The sequence below is a fragment of the Agelaius phoeniceus genome, chromosome 19, assembly GCF_051311805.1.
Source record: "Agelaius phoeniceus isolate bAgePho1 chromosome 19, bAgePho1.hap1, whole genome shotgun sequence".
In the NCBI taxonomy this organism is placed as follows: domain Eukaryota; kingdom Metazoa; phylum Chordata; class Aves; order Passeriformes; family Icteridae; genus Agelaius; species Agelaius phoeniceus.
Window position 1 is genome coordinate 13,744,302 of NC_135283.1, and position 23,875 is coordinate 13,768,176.

The following is a 23,875-nucleotide window of genomic DNA, read 5'->3' on the forward strand; positions in this document are numbered from 1 at the left end:
CGGTGCACGCGGCAGGGCGGACCCCCCACCCCTTCCGCCGGCAGAGGGGCTGGGGCAGCCGCGAACGAGTGGGGGAACAAACGGGAATGGATGAGGTAACAAGGGGTTTTTTTAGGGTTTTTCTCATGGCTTTAAAAGGATATTTTAGGGCTTTTTTGGAGGAGTTTTCCAGGAATTTTCCGGTAATGTTTAGGATACTTTTAGGGCTTTTTCAGGGCTTTTAAAAGATTTTGTTAGGGTATTTTAAGGGCTTTCTTAGTACTTTTAAGAATTGTTTGGGGGGGGATTTGGGTGTTCTTGGGGGTTTTTTAGGACTATTGAGGGTATGTGGAGGACTTTTTAGGGCTAGGGTACTTCTAGGGTTTTTGAGGAAATTTTTAGGTTTTTTTAGGGTCTTATCAGGGCATTTTAAGGATTGTTGGGGTATTTTTAGAGCTCTTTTTGGACTATTTAGGGTATATTTAGGGATTTCTAAAGGTTCTTTGGGGATTTTTAGGGTTTTTTTAAAAGTAGGATATTTCCAGTGTATTCTAACAGCATTCTGAGGCTGTTTTTAGGTTTTCATGGGGTTTTTAGGACATTTTGAAGATTAGGAGGTTTTCAGAGAATTTTTAGGTTTTTTTAGGGTCTTTTCATGGCACAACACATGAAGGCTGAGGGGCAGCTTGAGGGGCACTGTGGGGGCTTGAGGGTGACAGAGGCTGGGAGCTGAGGGAGGAACAGGGAGAGGGGACAGCGGGTGACACACAGAGATGCTGAGGGTGGCAGGGGCAGCTGTAGGATGACACAGAGAAGCTGGGGGCTGAGGGGCAAAGGAGAGGGGTCAAGGGTGACACACAGGAGCTGAGGGCCATGGGCACCCAGAGAGGAAAGACGGTTAATTTCCTTAGTAAGGGAAGTCTGGCAGCCCATGGTTTAAGGGGCAGACGAAGGGCTGTGCAGGGGAAGGAACTCCTCACAGGACCTTTCTTCACCTCAAGCCCCACTCCAAGGTCTAGCAGCCCCCCTGTGCCCAGCTGCTTTCAGAGGGTTACCCAGTCACACCCGCACAGGGAGCTGCTAGTCCAGAGGGGCTAACGGGGGCATCCCAAGGGTCCCTCCTTGGGACCCTACGGTCCCTACGGGAACTACGGTCGGAGCATCCAGCACGGACTAGGGAGCAGCCAGACCCACCTCGGCACGGAGCATCACTTTGAGAAAATGCCAAGGGAAGAGCCCTTTTGCCAAGGGGCAGCATCTGAGCAGGCCAGGCAGCATGTGGGGTTCCAGGAGAGGGCTTTCAACTTTCCCCTTTTACTGTGTCAGTCCCTCCCCAGGGCCCCCAGACCCTCCACAGCACTCCTAGAAAGGAGAGGGGTTATTAGGAGAAAAAGGGTTTAGAAAAAAGGCAAAAAGCTTCCTTTTCCTTTATATTTTGTGTTCAAACTGGGAGGGACTCTGCTTCCCCTGCAATTTTAATAGTCTCAGTTGAAAGAATCCCTGCCTTTTCTATGCTGTCAGGGGTGTTAATTGACAGGGAGTCCGCATTTTCTATTATTTTCCAGTTTAAGTAGAAAGGAAAAGTATTGAAAATGTTTCTTATGGGTTTGAATTTAGGATAGCCGGCCCCTTTTTGTTGTCCTGAGGCCTAAATTGAGGGAGAAGCCCAGCTATCCCTCCATAAGAGTTTGAACTGAGGGAAAAATCCCTCTTTTTTCATCACTGGAGAGATTTAAAGTGATGAAAACCCCTCTTTTCCCAGTACTTAAGGAGAATAAATTAAAGGGCAGAAGCTATTTATTTGCCATTGTATTAGTTTCAGTAGAAGTAAATGCCCCATTTCCTCTGTTTAACCCTCTGTTTAAGGGGTGCACTGGAAGGAAGCTCTGCCTTTTTCAGCATTTTAAGGGTTTAAAACTACATTTCAGGGCCCTTCTTTCTGTGCCGTAGGACCAAGTACCTCAGAGTAGGGTGAGCCTGGCATGCACTTAACCCTTACACTGCCTGGGAAGCTTTTATTTTTCTTATTTTTACTTATAATGTAGATAGGCCTAATTAGAGGTCCCAAGGAGACTTAGACTATTCATATCATAAGCCTTCTTCTCCACTGGACTTAGTCACACTTGAAGTACTACTTAGTAGCCACTAAGGAATAATTATAAGTAAGTTAACAGCAAATTACCCAATTTATCTAGTTATGCTGCCTAAACAGAAAGTTATATTTCTTACCAGTTTTCTGCCCTTTTACTCCAAGTAGTTGTTGCAAAAAAGAAAGCACTGTTATTTTTCTGAAGAGTTTTCTTCTATAACAAGCCCTTTGCTCCCCTTGAATTTGAGTCATAGGAGCCAAACAGCTGTAGCTTCTCTGAGGGCTTTTATGCCCGGTGGGATCAGCCCCCTCCCTTTTCCTGGGTGCCATGGGAACGAGAGGCGGGCACCATCAGGGGTATATTAACCCCAGCTTTTGCTGAGGGGGTTCATTCCCTCTCTGGGATGTGCTAGGATAAGAGCTCTCTTCTCATTTCAGTCAAGAGGCTCTTTCAGCTTATCGCAGCTTATTTCAGTAGGTGTTTCTGGGTACCTAAAGCAACAGAGGCTTTAAAGATGCTGCGAAGAAAACAGCATAGAATACAGGGACTATTTAAGTTCACAATTTTGGGTTTTGTGTTTAGGGGTGGTAAAGTGCATTTGTAATTTCTGGTTTTGTTCATATTTTGTTTTGTATTTTTTTTTAGGAAGAGTGCAGCTTCCAGAGGCTCCAGGTTGTGTCAACTACAACACTTTTCAGCAGATTCATCATGTCACAAGAGGGATCTGCCCAGTATCAAAGATGATGTTTGAGATTGAGGCTTCAGGTGAGTTGAGGATTGTGACTAGGAGAGGGAGGCTGAGCAGGTATCCAGTTAGGAGTTATTGTTGGGGGGGTGGTTTTGAAGGCAGCAGGGTGAGAAAGGGTGTTTATTTGAGCCTCCACCCCAAGGCTTTTCAGAAGCCTAGCAGAGGCATTCACATGTCTTACAGCACACACGGTCATCCACTGCACTCACAGGAACGCCATTTCACTTTGCCTTTCTCTTACCCAGGTGCCACTCATAATAATGGCCACAGCCTTGGAATCAGGATGAAGCTGGAGCCTGAAGGAGCCAGGCACACTCAGGAGAGGGCAAGTATCTGACTTGCTGGGATTTGGCCCACATAACTCTGTACTCATACTTTGGTTTTGTTTTTCTTTATTGTAGCTGACCGAGAGGCTAACAGGCAATCACGGGGCCCTCCGAGGCAGACTCATTTCAGGTGCAACGTGGATCCACATCACCGATCATCCAAAAGATAAGTCAGGGCCACGGCCTGGAGATGGGACAATGGGAGAGTAGCGGGTTGGGAGTTCCTGGGACAGATTTAAAAATTAGCAGAGGGAAAAGCAATCTTCTCCAAGGGCCCTCTTAGGACAGCTAAAGGGGGAGGCTCTCCTTTTGATGGCAGCTTTAGGGCGGGCAGCGCAGAACAGTTCCAGTCCACGTCGTGTTGTCCGGTGTACCGTGTTACCTAGTGTGTCCTTGGGGTCCCTTTTGCCTTTTCCCCTCGAGACCCTCACCACAAGCATGTGTTGTGTTGTGTTTGTTATCCCCCTGTTTGTCACATTCTGTGTCACGGGTGTCCGCACATGTTTGTGGCGGAGCTGCTCTGCCCTGCCCTGCCGCATAGCCTGCTGCAACAGGACAAGTCCCAGGGACTTGCAGTTTGTGGGGTATTGCCAGACTCTAGATGATATTCCTAGATAGACAGAAGATGTTTGGAGCTGTGAAGTTATCCTGCAGCCCTTTGACTTTTGTCCTCGCTTTCTTTCAGATGCAGAAGGATAAAATCCAGGGCAAAATCCATCCACCCATCCCGAGTGAGGAGGTTCCCCCGAGCAGGTCAGTCACCGTTTGTCTCTGCAGGGGGAGTGTAAAGTGTGACTCTGTTACAGCACTGTTCTTTTCCTTTTTAGGAGGTAAAACTGGATATCGGCAGTCAAGATGAGGTGGGCAAGGTGAGCATTGAGTAGCGTCCAGAAGCAGTTGTTATTGCTCCAGTCTCGCTTTCCGGTGCAACTTTAAGCATCTGTTCCCGTTTCTGCGCTTTAGGCAATCCACTCGGAGTACACCGAGCCCCAGTCACCAACCGGCCGACGCACCGGGTGTGCCGCTCTCCCGAGCCCTGCGGAAGAATCACGGGACTCGTCGATGAAGCCTCTGCCTTTTCTGTTTAAAGGTGTCACCAGGGTAGCCTTGGGCACCGGCCGAGGAGTCACTGGTGAGTCGGGGAAGTAGAGAGGAGGAGCAAGGGTCCGCTCAGGTTTCAGCAATGCCACATGACCTTGTCTCCTCTTACACCAGGCTTACCCGGTGACAACTCCATCAGCCTCGGAGCGCTGCCGAAGGGTGCGGCCCCAGGAGCCAGGCATTCTTAGGAGAACGGTGAGTAGCAGAATTGTTGGGTTTTGGCCAGTGTGCTGCAGAGATCATGCATTGATATTTGGATTTCTTTCATGTAGCTAAGAAACAACAGGAAGCTGTTGAACAACAGTGCCAGCAGGAACTTCCCAGACGTTGAGGCGGCCTTCCTTCACACCTGACACGGACCGGCATCCCCAGATGTCCGAGAGATAAGTAGAGGGCTACAACCCACAGAGGGGATGAAAGAGGGGCGCAGGGTAGGGACCCACCGGGAGGGGTTTTTGAGTCTCCTTTGCAGATGGGGGTGTCCATGGAGCGGCCCCTTAGGCCCCTAAAAGCAAAGCCTGACTTTTCAGCACAGTGCTGAGGTGCGCAGGGCAGAGCAGTCCCGGTGTGTATCGTGTCACTTGTCTTTTGTGTATTATGTGTGTTTGGATGTGTCATGTCCTTTACCTTAGGCCTTGGAGGGGCCTGTCAGAAACCCTGGCATCATTGTTAGCATCTGCGATCTCTGCATTCCTCAGCCTGGCAGCCAAGCTGTAGAACTTTGGACTCAGGAGCTCAGACAGGCATCAGACTCTCTTGTCTTCTTAGAAGCATCCGGTCAGGTGTCTTTTCAGGTCTTGTTCTGAGCTGTATGGACAGCTGTGCCCTGCCAGGATCCATTATGGCGGACTAGGACTGGAAAGAACGAGAGGGCAGGTAGAGGCTTCTGACCATGGGATTCTCGGGCATCCATCTTTGCAGTTCTTGGAATAAATCATTCAGTTAGCATCTTCTTCCTCCAGGTTTCTCTGAGCCTCATCAGCTCACCATTGGTCTCCCCTCGGTCATCCCCTTTTGCATTCTCTCAGTCCTCGCAGCCATTTTCCTTGCCAGGAGCTTTCTGTCCGTGTTGTGTCCCCGTTGTTTGTCACGTCCTGTCTGTCCTGTGTCACAGGTGTCCGCACACACATTTGTGCCGGAGCTGCTCTGCTCTGCCGCATAGCCTGGTGCAATAGGAGAAGTCCCGGGGACTTGAAGTTTGTAATGTGGGATGTAGTTGGACTCTAGGTGGGATTTGTAGATGGACACAGGATATCTGGAGCTCTTAAGTTATTCTGCAACAGTTTGACTCTTGTCCTGACTTTTTTTTTCAGATTCAGATGGATTAAATGTGTGCCAGAGGGCCCCATCCCGGGTGAGCGCTTTCCCCCGAGCAGGTGAGGCACCATTTGTCTCTGCAGCAGAAGTGTATGCGGTGACTCTGTTACAGCTCTGTTCTTTGTCTTTCTTTTTAGGAAGTAAATCTGGATACCAGCAGTCAAGGTGAGCAGTGGAGAGAAGTAGTTGTTATTGCTCAGGTCTCAGTTTCTGGTGCTGCTCTAAGCTTCCTTTCTCTTTTTTGTGCCTTAGGCAATCCACTCGGAGCCTGCCAAGCCCCCGTCACCGGCCGGCCGATGCACCGGGTTCCCTGCACGTGTGAGCCCTGTGGATGCATTACAGGACCTGGTGAGGAAGCCCTGAACTCTTCTATTTAAAGGTGCCATCCGGGTGGCCTTGGGCACCTGCCAAGGAGTTGCGGTGAGTCGGGGAAGTAGGGAGGAGGAGCGAGGGTCCCCTCAGGTTTCAGCCATGCCAAATCCCCTCATCTCCTCTTAACCCAGGCACCCCCCGTGACGACGGCCTCGGTCTCCGAGCGTTCCCGAAGCGTGCGGCCCGAGCAGCCGAGCGTTCTTAGGAGCATGGTGAGTAGCAGACTTGTGGGGTTTTGGCCGATGGGCTGCCAAGATCGGGCACTGATGTTTGGTTTTCTTTAATACAGCTGTGTGAGAGACACCAGCCCGGTGCCAGCAGGACCTTCCCGGCTGACAAAGTGGCCTTTCTTCGCACCCGAGACCAGCATCCCCAGCTGTGCGAGAGATAAGTAGAGGGCCACGACCCACAGGGGGGATGAAAGCAGGGGGCTGGTTTGGGAATTCCTGGGAGGGGTTTTTGAGTCCCTTTTGGAGATTGGGGGTGTCCATGAAGCGGCCCCTTAGGCCCCCTAAAAGCGAAGCCTGACTTCGGATCACAGCGCTGAGGTGCGCAGGGCAGAGCAGTCCCGGTGTGTATCGTGTCACTTGTCTTTTGTGTATTATGTGTGTTTGGATGTGTCATGTCTTTTACTTTAGGCCTTGGAGGGGCCTGTCAGAAACCCTGGCATCGTTGTTAGCATCTGCGATCTCTGCATTCCTCGGCCTGGCACCCAGGCCATAGAACTTTCGCCTCAGGAGCTCAGACAGGCATCAGACTCTCTTGTCTCTTTAGCCGCATCCGGTCAGGTGTCTTTTCAGGTCTTGTTCTGAGCTGTACGGGCAGCTCTGCCCTGCCAGGATCCATTATGGCGGACTAGGACTCAAAAGAATGTGAGGGCAGGTAGAGGCCGCTGACTGTACGATTCTTGGGCGTCCATCTTTGCAGTTCTTGGAATAAATCATTCAGTTAGCATCTTCTTCCTCCAGGTTTCTCTGAGCCTCATCAGCTCACCATCGGTCTCCCCTCGGTCATCTCCTTTTGCATTCTCTCAGTCCTCGCAGCCATTTTCCTTGCCAGGAGCTTTCTGTCCGTGTTGTGTCCCCGTTGTCTGTCACGTCCCGTCTGTCCTGTGTCACGGGTGACTGCACACATATTTGTTCCGGAGCTGCTCTGCCCTGCCGCATAGCCCGGTGCAATATGAGAAGTCCCGGGGACTTGAAGTTTTTAATGTGGGGTGCAGTTGGACTCTAGGTGGGATGTGTAGATGGACACAGGATATCTGGAGCTCTTAAGTTATTCTGCAACAGTTTGACTCTTGTCCTGACTTTTTTTTTCAGATTCAGATGGATTAAATGTGTGCCAGAGGGCCCCATCCCGGGTGAGCGCTTTCCCCCGAGCAGGTGAGGCACCATTTGTCTCTGCAGCAGAAGTGTATGCGGTGACTCTGTTACAGCTCTGTTCTTTGTCTTTCTTTTTAGGAAGTAAATCTGGATACCAGCAGTCAAGGTGAGCAGTGGAGAGAAGTAGTTGTTATTGCTCAGGTCTCAGTTTCTGGTGCTGCTCTAAGCTTCCTTTCTCTTTTTTGTGCCTTAGGCAATCCACTCGGAGCCTGCCAAGCCCCCGTCACCGGCCGGCCGATGCACCGGGTTCCCTGCACGTGTGAGCCCTGTGGATGCATTACAGGACCTGGTGAGGAAGCCCTGAACTCTTCTATTTAAAGGTGCCATCCGGGTGGCCTTGGGCACCTGCCAAGGAGTTGCGGTGAGTCGGGGAAGTAGGGAGGAGGAGCGAGGGTCCCCTCAGGTTTCAGCCATGCCAAATCACCTCATCTCCTCTTAACCCAGGCACCCCCCGTGACGACGGCCTCGGTCTCCGAGCGTTCCCGAAGCGTGCGGCCCGAGCAGCCGAGCGTTCTTAGGAGCATGGTGAGTAGCAGACTTGTGGGGTTTTGGCCGATGGGCTGCCAAGATCGGGCACTGATGTTTGGTTTTCTTTAATACAGCTGTGTGAGAGACACCAGCCCGGTGCCAGCAGGACCTTCCCGGCTGACAAAGTGGCCTTTCTTCGCACCCGAGACCAGCATCCCCAGCTGTGCGAGAGATAAGTAGAGGGCCACGACCCACAGGGGGGATGAAAGCAGGGGGCTGGTTTGGGAATTCCTGGGAGGGGTTTTTGAGTCCCTTTTGGAGATTGGGGGTGTCCATGAAGCGGCCCCTTAGGCCCCCTAAAAGCGAAGCCTGACTTCGGATCACAGCGCTGAGGTGCGCAGGGCAGAGCAGTCCCGGTGTGTATCGTGTCACTTGTCTTTTGTGTATTATGTGTGTTTGGATGTGTCATGTCTTTTACTTTAGGCCTTGGAGGGGCCTGTCAGAAACCCTGGCATCATTGTTAGCATCTGCGATCTCTGCATTCCTCGGCCTGGCACCCAGGCCATAGAACTTTCGCCTCAGGAGCTCAGACAGGCATCAGACTCTCTTGTCTCTTTAGCCGCATCCGGTCAGGTGTCTTTTCAGGTCTTGTTCTGAGCTGTACGGGCAGCTCTGCCCCGCCAGGATCCATTATGGCGGAGTAGGACTCAAAAGAATGTGAGGGCAGGTAGAGGCCGCTGACTGTACGATTCTTGGGCGTCCATCTTTGCAGTTCTTGGAATAAATCATTCAGTTAGCATCTTCTTCCTCCAGGTTTCTCTGAGCCTCATCAGCTCACCATCGGTCTCCCCTCGGTCATCTCCTTTTGCATTCTCTCAGTCCTCGCAGCCATTTTCCTTGCCAGGAGCTTTCTGTCCGTGTTGTGTCCCCGTTGTCTGTCACGTCCCGTCTGTCCTGTGTCACGGGTGACTGCACACATATTTGTTCCGGAGCTGCTCTGCCCTGCCGCATAGCCCGGTGCAATATGAGAAGTCCCGGGGACTTGAAGTTTTTAATGTGGGGTGCAGTTGGACTCTAGGTGGGATGTGTAGATGGACACAGGATATCTGGAGCTCTTAAGTTATCCTGCAACAGTTTGACTCTTGTCCTAACTTTGTTTTCAGATTCAGATGATTAAATGTGTGCCAGAGGGCCCCATCCCGGGTGAGCGCTTTCCCCCGAGCAGGTGAGGCACCATTTGTCTCTGCAGCAGAAGTGTATGTGGTGACTCTGTTACAGCTCTGTTCTTTGTCTTTCTTTTTAGGAAGGAAATCTGGATACCAGCAGTCAAGGTGAGCAGTGGAGAGAAGTAGCTGTTATTGCTCAGCTCTCAGTTTCTGGTGCTGCTCTAAGCTTCCATTCTCTTTTTTGTGCTTTAGGCAATCCACTCGGAGCCTGCCAAGCCCCCGTCACCAGCCGGCCGACGCACCGGGTTCCCTGCACGTGTGAGCCCTGTGGACGCATTCCAGGACCTGGTGATGAAGCCCTGAACTTTTCTATTTAAAGGTGCCATCCAGGTGGCCTTCAGCAGCTGCCCAGGAGTTGCGGTGAGTCGGGGAAGTAGGGGGGAGGAGCGAGGGTCCCCTCAGGTTTCAGCCATGCCAAATCCCCTCATCTCCTCTTAACCCAGGCACCCCCGGGACGACGGCCTCGGTCTCTGAGCGTGCCCGAAGCGTGCGGCCCGAGCAGCCGAGCGTTCTTAGGAGCGCGGTGAGTAACAGACTTGTGGGGTTTTGGCCGATGGGCTGCCAAGATCGGGCACTGATGTTTGGTTTTCTTTAATACAGCTGTCCGAGAGACACCAGCCCGGTGCCAGCAGGAGCTTCCTGGCTGACGAGGTGGCCTTTCTTCACACCTGAGACCGGCATCCCCAGCTGCGCGAGAGATAAGTAGAGGCCCACGACCTACAGGGGGGATGAAAGCAGGGTGCTGGTTTGGGAATTACTGGGAGGGGTTTTTGAGTCCCCTTTGGAGATGGGGGCTGTCCATGAAGCGGCCCCTTAGGCCCCATAAAAGCAAAGCCTGACTTTGGATCACAGCGCTGAGGAGAGCAGGGCAGAGCAGTCCCGGTGTGTATTGTGTCACTTGTCTTTTGTGTATTATGTGTGTTTGGATGTGTCATGTCTTTTACTTTAGGCCTTGGAGGGGCCTGTCAGAAACCCTGGCATCGTTGTTAGCATCTGCGATCTCTGCATTCCTCGGCCTGGCACCCAGGCCATAGAACTTTCGCCTCAGGAGCTCAGACAGGCATCAGACTCTCTTGTCTCTTTAGCCGCATCCGGTCAGGTGTCTTTTCAGGTCTTGTTCTGAGCTGTGCGGACAGCTCTGCCCCGCCAGGATCCATTATGGCGGACTAGGACTGGAAAGAACGTGAGGGCAGGTAGAGGCTTCTGGCCGTAGGATTCTCAGGCATCCATCTTTGCAGTTTTTGGACTAAATCATTCGGTTAGCATCTTGTTCCTCCAGGTTTCTCTGAGCCTCATCAGCTCGCCATTGGTCTTACCTCAGCCATGTAATTTTCTGTCCTTGTGCTCCTTGCAGTCATGCTTCTTGTCTTGAGATTTCTGTTCGTGTTGTGTCCCTGTTATTTGTCACATCCCATCTGTCCTGTTTCACGGGTGTGCGCACACATTTGTGCCGGAGCTGCTCTGCCCTGCTGCATAGCCCGGTGCAATATGAGAAGTCCCGGGGACTTGGAGTTTGTAATGTGGGGTGCAGTTGGACTCTAGGTGGGATTTGTAGATGGACACAAGATATCTGGAGCTCTTAAGTTATCCTGCAACAGTTTGACTCTTGTCCTAACTTTCTTTCAGATGCAGAAGGATAAAATCCAGGGCAGAGCCCCCCATCCCAGGTGCGGGGATTCCCCCGAGCAGGTGAGTCCATGTTTTTCTCTGCAGAGGAAACCTAAATGGTGGCTGTTACAGCATTGTTCTTTGTCTCTATTTTTAGGAAGTCAAGGCCGAGAGCAGCAGTCAAGGCCGAGTGGGCGAGGTGAGCATTGAGTAGCATACAGAAGCAGTTGTTATTGTTGAGGTCTCAGTTTTGGTGAAGCTCTAAGCATCTCCTCTTGTTTTTTTATTTTAGGTGGTCCACTTGCCGTCTCTCCTGGCCGAGCACGCCTATGCCAGGTGGGTGAGAGCTTAAGGTATCGGTGTGGCATCCTTGTCAGATTTGGGAGGTTGCGTTTTCACAGTATCTCAGCATGCTTTTCCGCTTTGTTTCTTTGCAGGTGCCCTCGCTGCCCTAGGCATGCCCTGGAACAGAGGAGGGCAGGTGAGTCAGAGTTTAGGCAGGCTGACCCATAGGTGAGCGTTACACAGCAGCATGCTAAGCGTGTACCTTTTCTCTTCGCAGGCATCTTCCGGGCACCCTCCAGAGCCAAATCAAGCTTTGAGGTGAGCCGGGGCAGGGGTGCGGAGGAGTCCTGGGGATTACTGTTGTTGAGGGCAATAGTCACATTTTCTGTTTTGTCTCAGGTACCCTGAGGAGCCTCGTAGCCCAAGCTTGGAAATGGCAGCACTGAAGCACACACAGAGAGCATCTCCACGTCCATGTCCGACTGAGGATGGATTTCGTCCGCTCCTCTTCCAAAAGCTAAGTGTCGGGGCCAGTGGTTGGGAGAAGGGGAAAAGCCTTTACTCTCACAGGAGGCAATCTGATGTCAGCTTAGCGGAGAGGTCTGTAGGGGCATGGGCTCTCTGGAAGTAAAGGGAGAGGGTTTCCCCTCAGCCTCGCCAGAGCCTTTGCCGGGCAGGGCAGTTCCGACCCATCTCCACATTTTCATGTACTTTGCGTCGTCCGCCTCCCTCGACTCGACGTCGTCACGGATCTTTCCCCCGAGGAGCTCGCCTTCACGTCCGGAGCCACGGCCACGGTCACCCGGCAGTCGGCTTCCTTCTCTAGGCTCGCTGAGCCTCTCGAGCATTCTCTTAACTACTTCGGCACTAACTTCTTTTGATGAGTTCCATTTCATCATCACGTGCTCTTGTCATAGGGCTTCCTTTCCTTTGGCATCATCTGCCTCTGGCTCATCTTGCGCTAGGAATCTCAGGTCCCTAAGGGGACAGTGCCAGGCAGTTGCCACTCGTCTCTGTGTTATGTTGTCCGTGTCTATGTCATGGCGTCCGTGTCTGTGTTATGTAGTCCCTGTCTGTTGTCTTCCACGTCATAGGCCCTTGTTACGTCTCGACGCTTTATCGGCACTATTCCGTGCCACATAGGCCATATTGTACTCACGTTCCTTTCCGGATATCCCTTATTCCAGCATCTTTACAGTTTTACTCTTTGAGACAGGAAGGGACAAGATCCTCAAAGGGACAAGATGTTCTCATCCGTCTTCTTTCTCACTACCGGCTTTGGTAGTGCCTTTTTTTCCACGCCATTGTCTTGAAGTTCCCGAGGGAGCGGCTTACACCCTCCTCACTTGACTGCAGGAGTTCGATAGGTTCCATCCTCCCGAGGGGTATAGGGTTCAAGAATTAATCTTCCAGAGAGCTCTCTCAAGTCCCGGCTTACATTGCATGTACCTATGTTGGCTTATACTGTATGTAATTACATTGTGTGTACCTATGCTGGCTTATACTGTATGTCCTTACAGTGTGTGTACCTATGTTGGCTTATACTGTATGTAATTACATTGTGTGTACCTATGCTGGCTTATACTGTATGTACTTATACCGTATGTACCTGTGCTGGCTTATACTGTATGTCTTTACACTGTGTGTACCTATGTTTGCTTATACTGTATGTACTTATTTTGGCTTGTACTGTATGTACTTACATTGTATGTACCTGTGTTGGCTTCTACTGTCTGTACTCATACTGTATGTACGTACACTGTGTGTACCTATGCTGGCTTATACTGTATGTACTTATACTGTGTGTACCTATGTTGGCTTATACTGTATGTACTTATATTGTGTGTGCCTATGCTGGTTTATACTGTATGTACTTACACTGTACCACTTATGCTCGGAGCTGCCCTGCCCTGGCACGTAGTCACAGTTAGGTAGAAAAGTTATAAAAACTTTACTGTTCATCTGTCTTTAATGGGGTTTTGGGTAGAAAATTTATCGGTCAGAGCAGGGACAAGTCCTAGCTGTCAGATAGCCACTCATTTACCGCTTCCTGTCGTCTCACAGGTCCTCGAGGCTACCGATTTCCCCAGAATCTACCATTTGACATCAAGGAGCGGCACCCAGAAGAAGCGTGGAAGCGCTCTCTTCAGCGTCTCGAGTAAGGGCCACACCAAGCATGTAAGCGGGAAGAGCGTGAGTGAGAGCACGTGTCTGTCTGTGTGTGTGAGTGCATGCTGACTGGATTTAACCTTGTGTGTGTGGCTTTTGCTTTTCAGGTTTTTCAACTCATTTTTAAATTTAGAATAAAAAATCCCCAGCCGGGGGGTTTTTTTTTTTCCCCCCCCCGGCTGGGTTTTTTTTTCCTCGGTCCCGGTCGGTCCGTGAGGCAACATTCATCGCCAAAGTTTGGGTGCGGACCGGCCCGGGACCGGGGTTTTTGTCAGGCAGGAGAATTTCTAGGAGGCTCCCGGGAACCACGTTCCCGAGGAGGGGCGTGAGCGCGTGCCGAGGATTAGCAGAGAGGTTGAGGTGTGAGTCAGCATGGGTTTGTGTGTAAGCTGAAGGCAGTGTGTGTATTGAAGGGTTGTAGGGTTCTAATGTTGAATGAGTTTTGCCTTTCAGGTTTTTCAACTCATTTTTAAATTTAGAATAAAAAATCCCCAGCCGGGGGGTTTTTTTTTTTTCCCCCCGGCTGGGTTTTTTTTTCCCGGGTCCCGGTCGGTCAGCGAGGTGAGGTTCATCGCCAAAGTTTGGGCGCGGACCGGCCAGGGACCGGGGTTTTCGTCAGGCAGGAGGATTTTTCGGGGCCTCCCGGGAACCGGGTTTCTGAGGAGGGGCGGGAGTCCGTGCTGAGGGTTAGCAGAGAGTTTGAGGTGTGAGTCAGCATGGGTGTGTGTGTAAGCTGAAGGCAGTGTGTGTGTTGAAGGGTTGTAGGGTTGTAACGTTGTATGAGTTTTGCCTTTCAGGTCTTTCAACTCATTTTTAAATTTAGAATAAAAAATCCCCAGCTGGGGGGTTTTTTTTTTTTCCCCCCCGGCTGGGTTTTTTTTTCCCGGGTCCCGGTCGGTCAGCGAGGCGACGTTCATCGCCAAAGTTTGGGCGCGGACCGGCCAGGGACCGGGGTTTTCGTCAGGCAGGAGGATTTTTCGTGATCCCGGGAACCATGTTCCCGAGGAGCAATGATTACTGGGGTGTAATTTAGCAGTTGTGATGGTAGCGATGGTGCGTTTGTGTGTCCTGTGAAGGGGGTGTTAATGGTAGATGAGTGTTGTTTTATGTGTGCTTTTGTTGTTTTGGGTGTCCTGTGACAATAAATCAACCTGTAATGAAAATAGAAAAAGGTTATCATCTTGTGTTAGTATGTGTTGTATTGCTCTGTATTGGTGTGTATTGCATTTGCATTAACTGCTGCATTTTGCTGTATTGCTCTGTATTGCATTTGCATTAGCTGCTGCATTGCTCTGTATTGGTGTGTATTGCATTTGCATTAACTGCTGCATTTTGCTGTATTGCTGTGTATTGCATTTGCATTAGCTGCTGCATTTTGCTGTATTGCTCTGTATTGCTTTTGCCTTAGCTGCTGCCTTGCCCTGTATTGCTCTGTATGTAAACTCGATTTTTACCAGTGCGTCTATGGATTGTATCTGCACTTGCATTTGTATACACTGTTTCCATGTATTTTGTTGATGTATAAATGAAAACATTCTTTTAATAAAGTTGAGTCACCCTTAATAAAGATCCCCCCTGCCCTTCCCTACCCCCACTGTGGCTCCTGTCCTTTTTTGGTGTGGTGTTGTCATTTCTTTCCACTGTATTTCTTCCTTTTGCTCCTCACTTTACTGTTCTATTTCTCCCTTAACTTCCATCCATATCTAACCCTTTGTTTCTGTTGCCTTTATAACTGTCTATCTCAGTCCTCTCGCTTCTTTTTCTTTCCACCTTCTCCTTTTCCTCGGTTTGTGTTTTTTGCTCTTAGTCCTTTCCTTTTTCAGCCCACTCCTAAGTTTTCACCTTCACTCTAATCCTAACCACTTTCTTTTTCCCTCTAAGTCCTGTTCTTCTTCAGTTCTCCCACCCTCCTTTTCCTGTCTCACTCTGTCTTCCTGTGTTTTCTTCTGTCTTCTTGTCTCTTCTTTGTCTTTTCCTATCTATATCTCTTCTCCCTCTCTGTCTCCCTCTGTGTCTTCTCCCTCTGTTCTCTCCTCTTCTTTCCATTTTTGTCCCTGTTCTCTCCCTCTATTTTTTTCCAACTCTTTTCTCTCTCCCTTTTCTCTCTGGTTCTCTGTCTGTCTTTTCTCTGTGCTTCTCTCTCTTTGTCTTTTCTCTCTGCTGCTATGTCTCTCTTTTCTTCTTGCTTCTCTCTCTGTCTTTTTTCTCTGCTTCTGTCTTTTCTCTCTGCCTTTCTGTCTTTGTCTTTTCTCTCTGCTTCTCTGTCTCTCTTTTCTCTTTGCTTCTCTCTCTGTCTTTTCTCTTTGCTTCTCTGTCTTTTCTTTTTGCTTCTGTCTGTCTTTCCTCTCTGCTTCTCTCTCTCTCTTTTTGTCTCTCCTTCTCTCTCTCTCTCTCTCTCTCTCTCTCTCTCTTTTCCTCTTTCCTCTCTCTTTCTCCCTTTTGTCTCTCCTTTTCTCTCTCTCTCTCTCTCTCTCTCTCTCTCTCTCTCTCTCTCTCTCTCTTTTCCTCTTTCCTCTCTCTTTCTCCCTTTTGTCTCTCCTTTTCTCTCTCTCTCTCTCTCTCTCTCTCTCTCCTTCTTTTTCTAACTTTGTTTTCCTTTCTAGCTTTAGTTTAAAAAAGCAGCAGTAGAAACTTTCAGGCTCCCTGGGAGTAAAAAAAAAAAAAAAAAAAATTAAAAGACATCCATTTACTCCCCGGGAGCCTGAAATTTCCTACTGCTGCACCAGACATATAGTTTTTCTTCTTTTTACTATATACTGTATATAGGGACCCCTCCCACCCCAGGTGCCAGCAATCAGTAGCCACCAGCCAAACCCCACCCCTGCACACACCCCCATCCCCTACAGCCCACCCCCGTGGCCAGCCCCCCTCGCCAGACCCACCCCCTGCAAGCCACCACCCCACCCCGTGCCATTTACATATAGATCATGCAGTCACAGCGCCACCTGCCGTCTGCTCCCGGGTACTGCACTCACAGCGCCACCTGCTGCTTGCCGGCCGGTACTGCACGCACAGCGCCCCCTGCCGCCCGCATACCAGTACTACACTCACAGCGCCCCCTGCTGCGCACACCCCAGTACTGCATGCACAGCGCCCCCTGTCGTCTGCCACACCGCATTGCACCCGCGGCGCGGCCCCGATGACGTCACCAGCGCGACACGCCCTAGAAAGGACCCCAGTGCACAGGCGTCCACTCCAGTCGCCCGACCGAAACGACACCCCCCACCCCGCACCCCCCAGACCCCCGCGCGCCCCGCCACCGGCCCCACGCGAACCAGAACGCCATTCCGGCCCCGCGCGACCCACGAAAAGCACGCAAAACCCCCCCAAAACCCCCAAAAAAATCCCGGTCTCAGCGGCCGCCATTTTGCCACAAATGACGTCACCCACCCCGCCGCCATCTTGCCCACCGTACCACGTGACCCCCCCCTCGCGGCCGCCATCTTGCTGCCGTAAATGACGTCACTCTGTACGGCCGCCATCTTGACCCCCGCGTCCGCCATATTGCCGTAAATGACGTCAGCGTCCGCCATCTTGCCTGCCGTACCACGTGACCCCCCTCGCGGCCGCCATCTTGCTGCCGTAAATGACGTCACCGCGCACGGCCGCCATATTGCTGCCGTAAATGACGTCACCCCGCACCGCCGCCATCTCGTCTCTCGGGTCACGTGACTCCCGGCCGCCGCCATGTTGGTCCCCGATCACGTGACCTAGTGGCGGCCGCCATCTTGGCTCCCATACCACGTGACCCACTGGGCGCCGCCATGTTGTACGACATCACGTGACCCCATGGGCGCCGCCATCTTGATGACATCACAGAGTCCGCCATCTTGCCTCCCCGGTCACATGACCACCGCCATCTTGGTCCCCGGTCACATGACTCCATGGGCGCGGCCATATTGGATCCCGTACCACGTGACCGTATGGGCGCCGCCATCTTGATGAGTCATTACGACGTCACGACGGCCGCCATCTTGATGAGTCATTACGACGTCACGACGGCCGCCATCTTGGTCCCCGATCACGTGACCCCCTCGCGGCCGCCATCTTGTTGCCGTAAATGACGTAACCCCCCGCGGCCACCACGTTGCCGTAAATGACGTCAGCGGCCGCCATCTTGTCGTAAATGACGTCACAGAGCACCCGCCGTCATCCCAGCTGTCGAGTCACGTGACTCCCGCCCGCCGCCATCTTGGTCACCAGTCACGTGACCCCACGGGGGCCGCCATCTTGGTTCCGTACCACGTGACCACATGGAGGCCGCCATCTTGATGACATCACAGGGTCCGCCATCTTGGGTCCCGGGTCACGTGACCGCCGCCATCTTGGTCCCCATCACGTGACCCCATGGGGGCGGCCATCTTGGTTCCCGGATCACATGACCCCCTGGGCGCCGCCATCTTGGTCACCAGTCACGTGACCATATGGGGGCCGCCATCTTGATGACTCATCATGACGTCACCGCGGGTCAGGGTCAGGGTCAGGGTCAGGGTCAGGGTCAGGGTCAGGGTCAGGGTCAGGGTCAGGGTTAGGGTCAGGGTCAGGGTCAGGGTCAGGGTCAGGGTCAGGGTCAGGGTCAGGGTTAGGGGTTAGGGTTAGGGTTAGGGTCAGGGTCAGGGTCAGGGTCAGGGTCAGGGTCAGGGTCAGGGTCAGGGTCAGGGTCAGGGTCAGGGTCAGGGTCAGGGTCAGGGTCAGGGTCAGGGTCAGGGTCAGGGTCAGGGTCAGGGTCAGGGTCAGGGTCAGGGTCAGGGTTAGGGTTAGGGTTAGGGTTAGGGTTAGGGTTAGGGTTAGGGTTAGGGTTAGGGTTAGGGTTAGGGTTAGGGTTAGGGTTAGGGTTAGGGTTAGGGTTAGGGTTAGGGTTAGGGTTAGGGTTAGGGTTAGGGTTAGGGTTAGGGTTAGGGTTAGGGTTAGGGTTAGGGTTAGGGTTAGGGTTAGGGTTAGGGTTAGGGTTAGGGTTAGGGTTAGGGTTAGGGTTAGGGTTAGGGTTAGGGTTAGGGTTAGGGTTAGGGTTAGGGTTAGGGTTAGGGTTAGGGTTAGGGTTAGGGTTAGGGTTAGGGTTAGGGTTAGGGTTAGGGTTAGGGTTAGGGTTAGGGTTAGGGTTAGGGTTAGGGTTAGGGTTAGGGTTAGGGTTAGGGTTAGGGTTAGGGTTAGGGTTAGGGTTAGGGTTAGGGTTAGGGTTAGGGTTAGGGTTAGGGTTAGGGTTAGGGTTAGGGTTAGGGTTAGGGTTAGGGTTAGGGTTAGGGTTAGGGTTAGGGTTAGGGTTAGGGTTAGGGTTAGGGTTAGGGTTAGGGTTAGGGTTAGGGTTAGGGTTAGGGTTAGGGTTAGGGTTAGGGTTAGGGTTAGGGTTAGGGTTAGGGTTAGGGTTAGGGTTAGGGTTAGGGTTAGGGTTAGGGTTAGGGTTAGGGTTAGGGTTAGGGTTAGGGTTAGGGTTAGGGTTAGGGTTAGGGTTAGGGTTAGGGTTAGGGTTAGGGTTAGGGTTAGGGTTAGGGTTAGGGTTAGGGTTAGGGTTAGGGTTAGGGTTAGGGTTAGGGTTAGGGTTAGGGTTAGGGTTAGGGTTAGGGTTAGGGTTAGGGTTAGGGTTAGGGTTAGGGTTAGGGTTAGGGTTAGGGTTAGGGTTAGGGTTAGGGTTAGGGTTAGGGTTAGGGTTAGGGTTAGGGTTAGGGTTAGGGTTAGGGTTAGGGTTAGGGTTAGGGTTAGGGTTAGGGTTAGGGTTAGGGTTAGGGTTAGGGTTAGGGTTAGGGTTAGGGTTAGGGTTAGGGTTAGGGTTAGGGTTAGGGTTAGGGTTAGGGTTAGGGTTAGGGTTAGGGTTAGGGTTAGGGTTAGGGTTAGGGTTAGGGTTAGGGTTAGGGTTAGGGTTAGGGTTAGGGTTAGGGTTAGGGTTAGGGTTAGGGTTAGGGTTAGGGTTAGGGTTAGGGTTAGGGTTAGGGTTAGGGTTAGGGTTAGGGTTAGGGTTAGGGTTAGGGTTAGGGTTAGGGTTAGGGTTAGGGTTAGGGTTAGGGTTAGGGTTAGGGTTAGGGTTAGGGTTAGGGTTAGGGTTAGGGTTAGGGTTAGGGTTAGGGTTAGGGTTAGGGTTAGGGTTAGGGTTAGGGTTAGGGTTAGGGTTAGGGTTAGGGTTAGGGTTAGGGTTAGGGTTAGGGTTAGGGTTAGGGTTAGGGTTAGGGTTAGGGTTAGGGTTAGGGTTAGGGTTAGGGTTAGGGTTAGGGTTAGGGTTAGGGTTAGGGTTAGGGTTAGGGTTAGGGTTAGGGTTAGGGTTAGGGTTAGGGTTAGGGTTAGGGTTAGGGTTAGGGTTAGGGTTAGGGTTAGGGTTAGGGTTAGGGTTAGGGTTAGGGTTAGGGTTAGGGTTAGGGTTAGGGTTAGGGTTAGGGTTAGGGTTAGGGTTAGGGTTAGGGTTAGGGTTAGGGTTAGGGTTAGGGTTAGGGTTAGGGTTAGGGTTAGGGTTAGGGTTAGGGTTAGGGTTAGGGTTAGGGTTAGGGTTAGGGTTAGGGTTAGGGTTAGGGTTAGGGTTAGGGTTAGGGTTAGGGTTAGGGTTAGGGTTAGGGTTAGGGTTAGGGTTAGGGTTAGGGTTAGGGTTAGGGTTAGGGTTAGGGTTAGGGTTAGGGTTAGGGTTAGGGTTAGGGTTAGGGTTAGGGTTAGGGTTAGGGTTAGGGTTAGGGTTAGGGTTAGGGTTAGGGTTAGGGTTAGGGTTAGGGTTAGGGTTAGGGTTAGGGTTAGGGTTAGGGTTAGGGTTAGGGTTAGGGTTAGGGTTAGGGTTAGGGTTAGGGTTAGGGTTAGGGTTAGGGTTAGGGTTAGGGTTAGGGTTAGGGTTAGGGTTAGGGTTAGGGTTAGGGTTAGGGTTAGGGTTAGGGTTAGGGTTAGGGTTAGGGTTAGGGTTAGGGTTAGGGTTAGGGTTAGGGTTAGGGTTAGGGTTAGGGTTAGGGTTAGGGTTAGGGTTAGGGTTAGGGTTAGGGTTAGGGTTAGGGTTAGGGTTAGGGTTAGGGTTAGGGTTAGGGTTAGGGTTAGGGTTAGGGTTAGGGTTAGGGTTAGGGTTAGGGTTAGGGTTAGGGTTAGGGTTAGGGTTAGGGTTAGGGTTAGGGTTAGGGTTAGGGTTAGGGTTAGGGTTAGGGTTAGGGTTAGGGTTAGGGTTAGGGTTAGGGTTAGGGTTAGGGTTAGGGTTAGGGTTAGGGTTAGGGTTAGGGTTAGGGTTAGGGTTAGGGTTAGGGTTAGGGTTAGGGTTAGGGTTAGGGTTAGGGTTAGGGTTAGGGTTAGGGTTAGGGTTAGGGTTAGGGTTAGGGTTAGGGTTAGGGTTAGGGTTAGGGTTAGGGTTAGGGTTAGGGTTAGGGTTAGGGTTAGGGTTAGGGTTAGGGTTAGGGTTAGGGTTAGGGTTAGGGTTAGGGTTAGGGTTAGGGTTAGGGTTAGGGTTAGGGTTAGGGTTAGGGTTAGGGTTAGGGTTAGGGTTAGGGTTAGGGTTAGGGTTAGGGTTAGGGTTAGGGTTAGGGTTAGGGTTAGGGTTAGGGTTAGGGTTAGGGTTAGGGTTAGGGTTAGGGTTAGGGTTAGGGTTAGGGTTAGGGTTAGGGTTAGGGTTAGGGTTAGGGTTAGGGTTAGGGTTAGGGTTAGGGTTAGGGTTAGGGTTAGGGTTAGGGTTAGGGTTAGGGTTAGGGTTAGGGTTAGGGTTAGGGTTAGGGTTAGGGTTAGGGTTAGGGTTAGGGTTAGGGTTAGGGTTAGGGTTAGGGTTAGGGTTAGGGTTAGGGTTAGGGTTAGGGTTAGGGTTAGGGTTAGGGTTAGGGTTAGGGTTAGGGTTAGGGTTAGGGTTAGGGTTAGGGTTAGGGTTAGGGTTAGGGTTAGGGTTAGGGTTAGGGTTAGGGTTAGGGTTAGGGTTAGGGTTAGGGTTAGGGTTAGGGTTAGGGTTAGGGTTAGGGTTAGGGTTAGGGTTAGGGTTAGGGTTAGGGTTAGGGTTAGGGTTAGGGTTAGGGTTAGGGTTAGGGTTAGGGTTAGGGTTAGGGTTAGGGTTAGGGTTAGGGTTAGGGTTAGGGTTAGGGTTAGGGTTAGGGTTAGGGTTAGGGTTAGGGTTAGGGTTAGGGTTAGGGTTAGGGTTAGGGTTAGGGTTAGGGTTAGGGTTAGGGTTAGGGTTAGGGTTAGGGTTAGGGTTAGGGTTAGGGTTAGGGTTAGGGTTAGGGTTAGGGTTAGGGTTAGGGTTAGGGTTAGGGTTAGGGTTAGGGTTAGGGTTAGGGTTAGGGTTAGGGTTAGGGTTAGGGTTAGGGTTAGGGTTAGGGTTAGGGTTAGGGTTAGGGTTAGGGTTAGGGTTAGGGTTAGGGTTAGGGTTAGGGTTAGGGTTAGGGTTAGGGTTAGGGTTAGGGTTAGGGTTAGGGTTAGGGTTAGGGTTAGGGTTAGGGTTAGGGTTAGGGTTAGGGTTAGGGTTAGGGTTAGGGTTAGGGTTAGGGTTAGGGTTAGGGTTAGGGTTAGGGTTAGGGTTAGGGTTAGGGTTAGGGTTAGGGTTAGGGTTAGGGTTAGGGTTAGGGTTAGGGTTAGGGTTAGGGTTAGGGTTAGGGTTAGGGTTAGGGTTAGGGTTAGGGTTAGGGTTAGGGTTAGGGTTAGGGTTAGGGTTAGGGTTAGGGTTAGGGTTAGGGTTAGGGTTAGGGTTAGGGTTAGGGTTAGGGTTAGGGTTAGGGTTAGGGTTAGGGTTAGGGTTAGGGTTAGGGTTAGGGTTAGGGTTAGGGTTAGGGTTAGGGTTAGGGTTAGGGTTAGGGTTAGGGTTAGGGTTAGGGTTAGGGTTAGGGTTAGGGTTAGGGTTAGGGTTAGGGTTAGGGTTAGGGTTAGGGTTAGGGTTAGGGTTAGGGTTAGGGTTAGGGTTAGGGTTAGGGTTAGGGTTAGGGTTAGGGTTAGGGTTAGGGTTAGGGTTAGGGTTAGGGTTAGGGTTAGGGTTAGGGTTAGGGTTAGGGTTAGGGTTAGGGTTAGGGTTAGGGTTAGGGTTAGGGTTAGGGTTAGGGTTAGGGTTAGGGTTAGGGTTAGGGTTAGGGTTAGGGTTAGGGTTAGGGTTAGGGTTAGGGTTAGGGTTAGGGTTAGGGTTAGGGTTAGGGTTAGGGTTAGGGTTAGGGTTAGGGTTAGGGTTAGGGTTAGGGTTAGGGTTAGGGTTAGGGTTAGGGTTAGGGTTAGGGTTAGGGTTAGGGTTAGGGTTAGGGTTAGGGTTAGGGTTAGGGTTAGGGTTAGGGTTAGGGTTAGGGTTAGGGTTAGGGTTAGGGTTAGGGTTAGGGTTAGGGTTAGGGTTAGGGTTAGGGTTAGGGTTAGGGTTAGGGTTAGGGTTAGGGTTAGGGTTAGGGTTAGGGTTAGGGTTAGGGTTAGGGTTAGGGTTAGGGTTAGGGTTAGGGTTAGGGTTAGGGTTAGGGTTAGGGTTAGGGTTAGGGTTAGGGTTAGGGTTAGGGTTAGGGTTAGGGTTAGGGTTAGGGTTAGGGTTAGGGTTAGGGTTAGGGTTAGGGTTAGGGTTAGGGTTAGGGTTAGGGTTAGGGTTAGGGTTAGGGTTAGGGTTAGGGTTAGGGTTAGGGTTAGGGTTAGGGTTAGGGTTAGGGTTAGGGTTAGGGTTAGGGTTAGGGTTAGGGTTAGGGTTAGGGTTAGGGTTAGGGTTAGGGTTAGGGTTAGGGTTAGGGTTAGGGTTAGGGTTAGGGTTAGGGTTAGGGTTAGGGTTAGGGTTAGGGTTAGGGTTAGGGTTAGGGTTAGGGTTAGGGTTAGGGTTAGGGTTAGGGTTAGGGTTAGGGTTAGGGTTAGGGTTAGGGTTAGGGTTAGGGTTAGGGTTAGGGTTAGGGTTAGGGTTAGGGTTAGGGTTAGGGTTAGGGTTAGGGTTAGGGTTAGGGTTAGGGTTAGGGTTAGGGTTAGGGTTAGGGTTAGGGTTAGGGTTAGGGTTAGGGTTAGGGTTAGGGTTAGGGTTAGGGTTAGGGTTAGGGTTAGGGTTAGGGTTAGGGTTAGGGTTAGGGTTAGGGTTAGGGTTAGGGTTAGGGTTAGGGTTAGGGTTAGGGTTAGGGTTAGGGTTAGGGTTAGGGTTAGGGTTAGGGTTAGGGTTAGGGTTAGGGTTAGGGTTAGGGTTAGGGTTAGGGTTAGGGTTAGGGTTAGGGTTAGGGTTAGGGTTAGGGTTAGGGTTAGGGTTAGGGTTAGGGTTAGGGTTAGGGTTAGGGTTAGGGTTAGGGTTAGGGTTAGGGTTAGGGTTAGGGTTAGGGTTAGGGTTAGGGTTAGGGTTAGGGTTAGGGTTAGGGTTAGGGTTAGGGTTAGGGTTAGGGTTAGGGTTAGGGTTAGGGTTAGGGTTAGGGTTAGGGTTAGGGTTAGGGTTAGGGTTAGGGTTAGGGTTAGGGTTAGGGTTAGGGTTAGGGTTAGGGTTAGGGTTAGGGTTAGGGTTAGGGTTAGGGTTAGGGTTAGGGTTAGGGTTAGGGTTAGGGTTAGGGTTAGGGTTAGGGGAGGGTTAGGGTTAGGGGTTAGGGGTAGGGTTAGGGGTAGGGTTAGGGTGAGGGTTAGGGTTAGGGGTGGGGTGGGTTAGGGTTAGGGTTAGGGGTGGGGGTAGGGTTAGGGGTAGGGGTAGGGTTAGGGGGTAGGGGGTAGGGGGTAGGGGTAGGGGGTAGGGGTAGGGGTAGGGGTGGGTAGGGGTAGGGGGTAGGGTTAGGGTAGGGGTAGGGTTAGGGTTAGGGTAGGGGTGGGGGTAGGGTGGGTGGGGGTGGGGTAGGGTAGGGGTGGGTGAGGGTTGGGTGAGGGGGTAGGGTTAGGGGTTAGGGGGTAGGGGGTAGGGGTTAGGGTTAGGGTAGGGTAGGGTTAGGGTTAGGGGTAGGGTAGGTCGTTAGGGTTAGTTAGA

At 51.5% G+C, this 23,875-nt stretch overlaps 3 long non-coding RNA genes across 3 annotated transcripts; all 3 read left to right on the top strand.

Moving 5' to 3' along the window:
- Window positions 1–3,641: 3,641 nt before the first annotated feature.
- Window positions 3,642–6,356, top strand: LOC143695493 (uncharacterized). The gene is made up of 9 exons (XR_013184727.1): window positions 3,642–3,896; window positions 3,971–4,012; window positions 4,107–4,275; window positions 4,359–4,439; window positions 4,517–5,620; window positions 5,699–5,726; window positions 5,814–5,981; window positions 6,065–6,145; window positions 6,223–6,356. It is a non-coding gene; the product is annotated as an uncharacterized LOC143695493 (long non-coding RNA).
- Window positions 6,357–6,394: 38 nt separating this feature from the next.
- On the top strand, window positions 6,395–8,051 carry LOC143695498 (uncharacterized). Its single transcript, XR_013184744.1, has 5 exons — window positions 6,395–7,315; window positions 7,394–7,421; window positions 7,509–7,676; window positions 7,760–7,840; window positions 7,918–8,051. It is a non-coding gene; the product is annotated as an uncharacterized LOC143695498 (long non-coding RNA).
- A 2,602-nt stretch (window positions 8,052–10,653) lies between these two features.
- Window positions 10,654–14,659, top strand: LOC143695497 (uncharacterized). The gene is made up of 7 exons (XR_013184743.1): window positions 10,654–10,698; window positions 10,775–10,816; window positions 10,910–10,953; window positions 11,055–11,098; window positions 11,180–11,220; window positions 11,302–11,418; window positions 12,967–14,659. It is a non-coding gene; the product is annotated as an uncharacterized LOC143695497 (long non-coding RNA).
- Window positions 14,660–23,875: the final 9,216 nt, after the last annotated feature.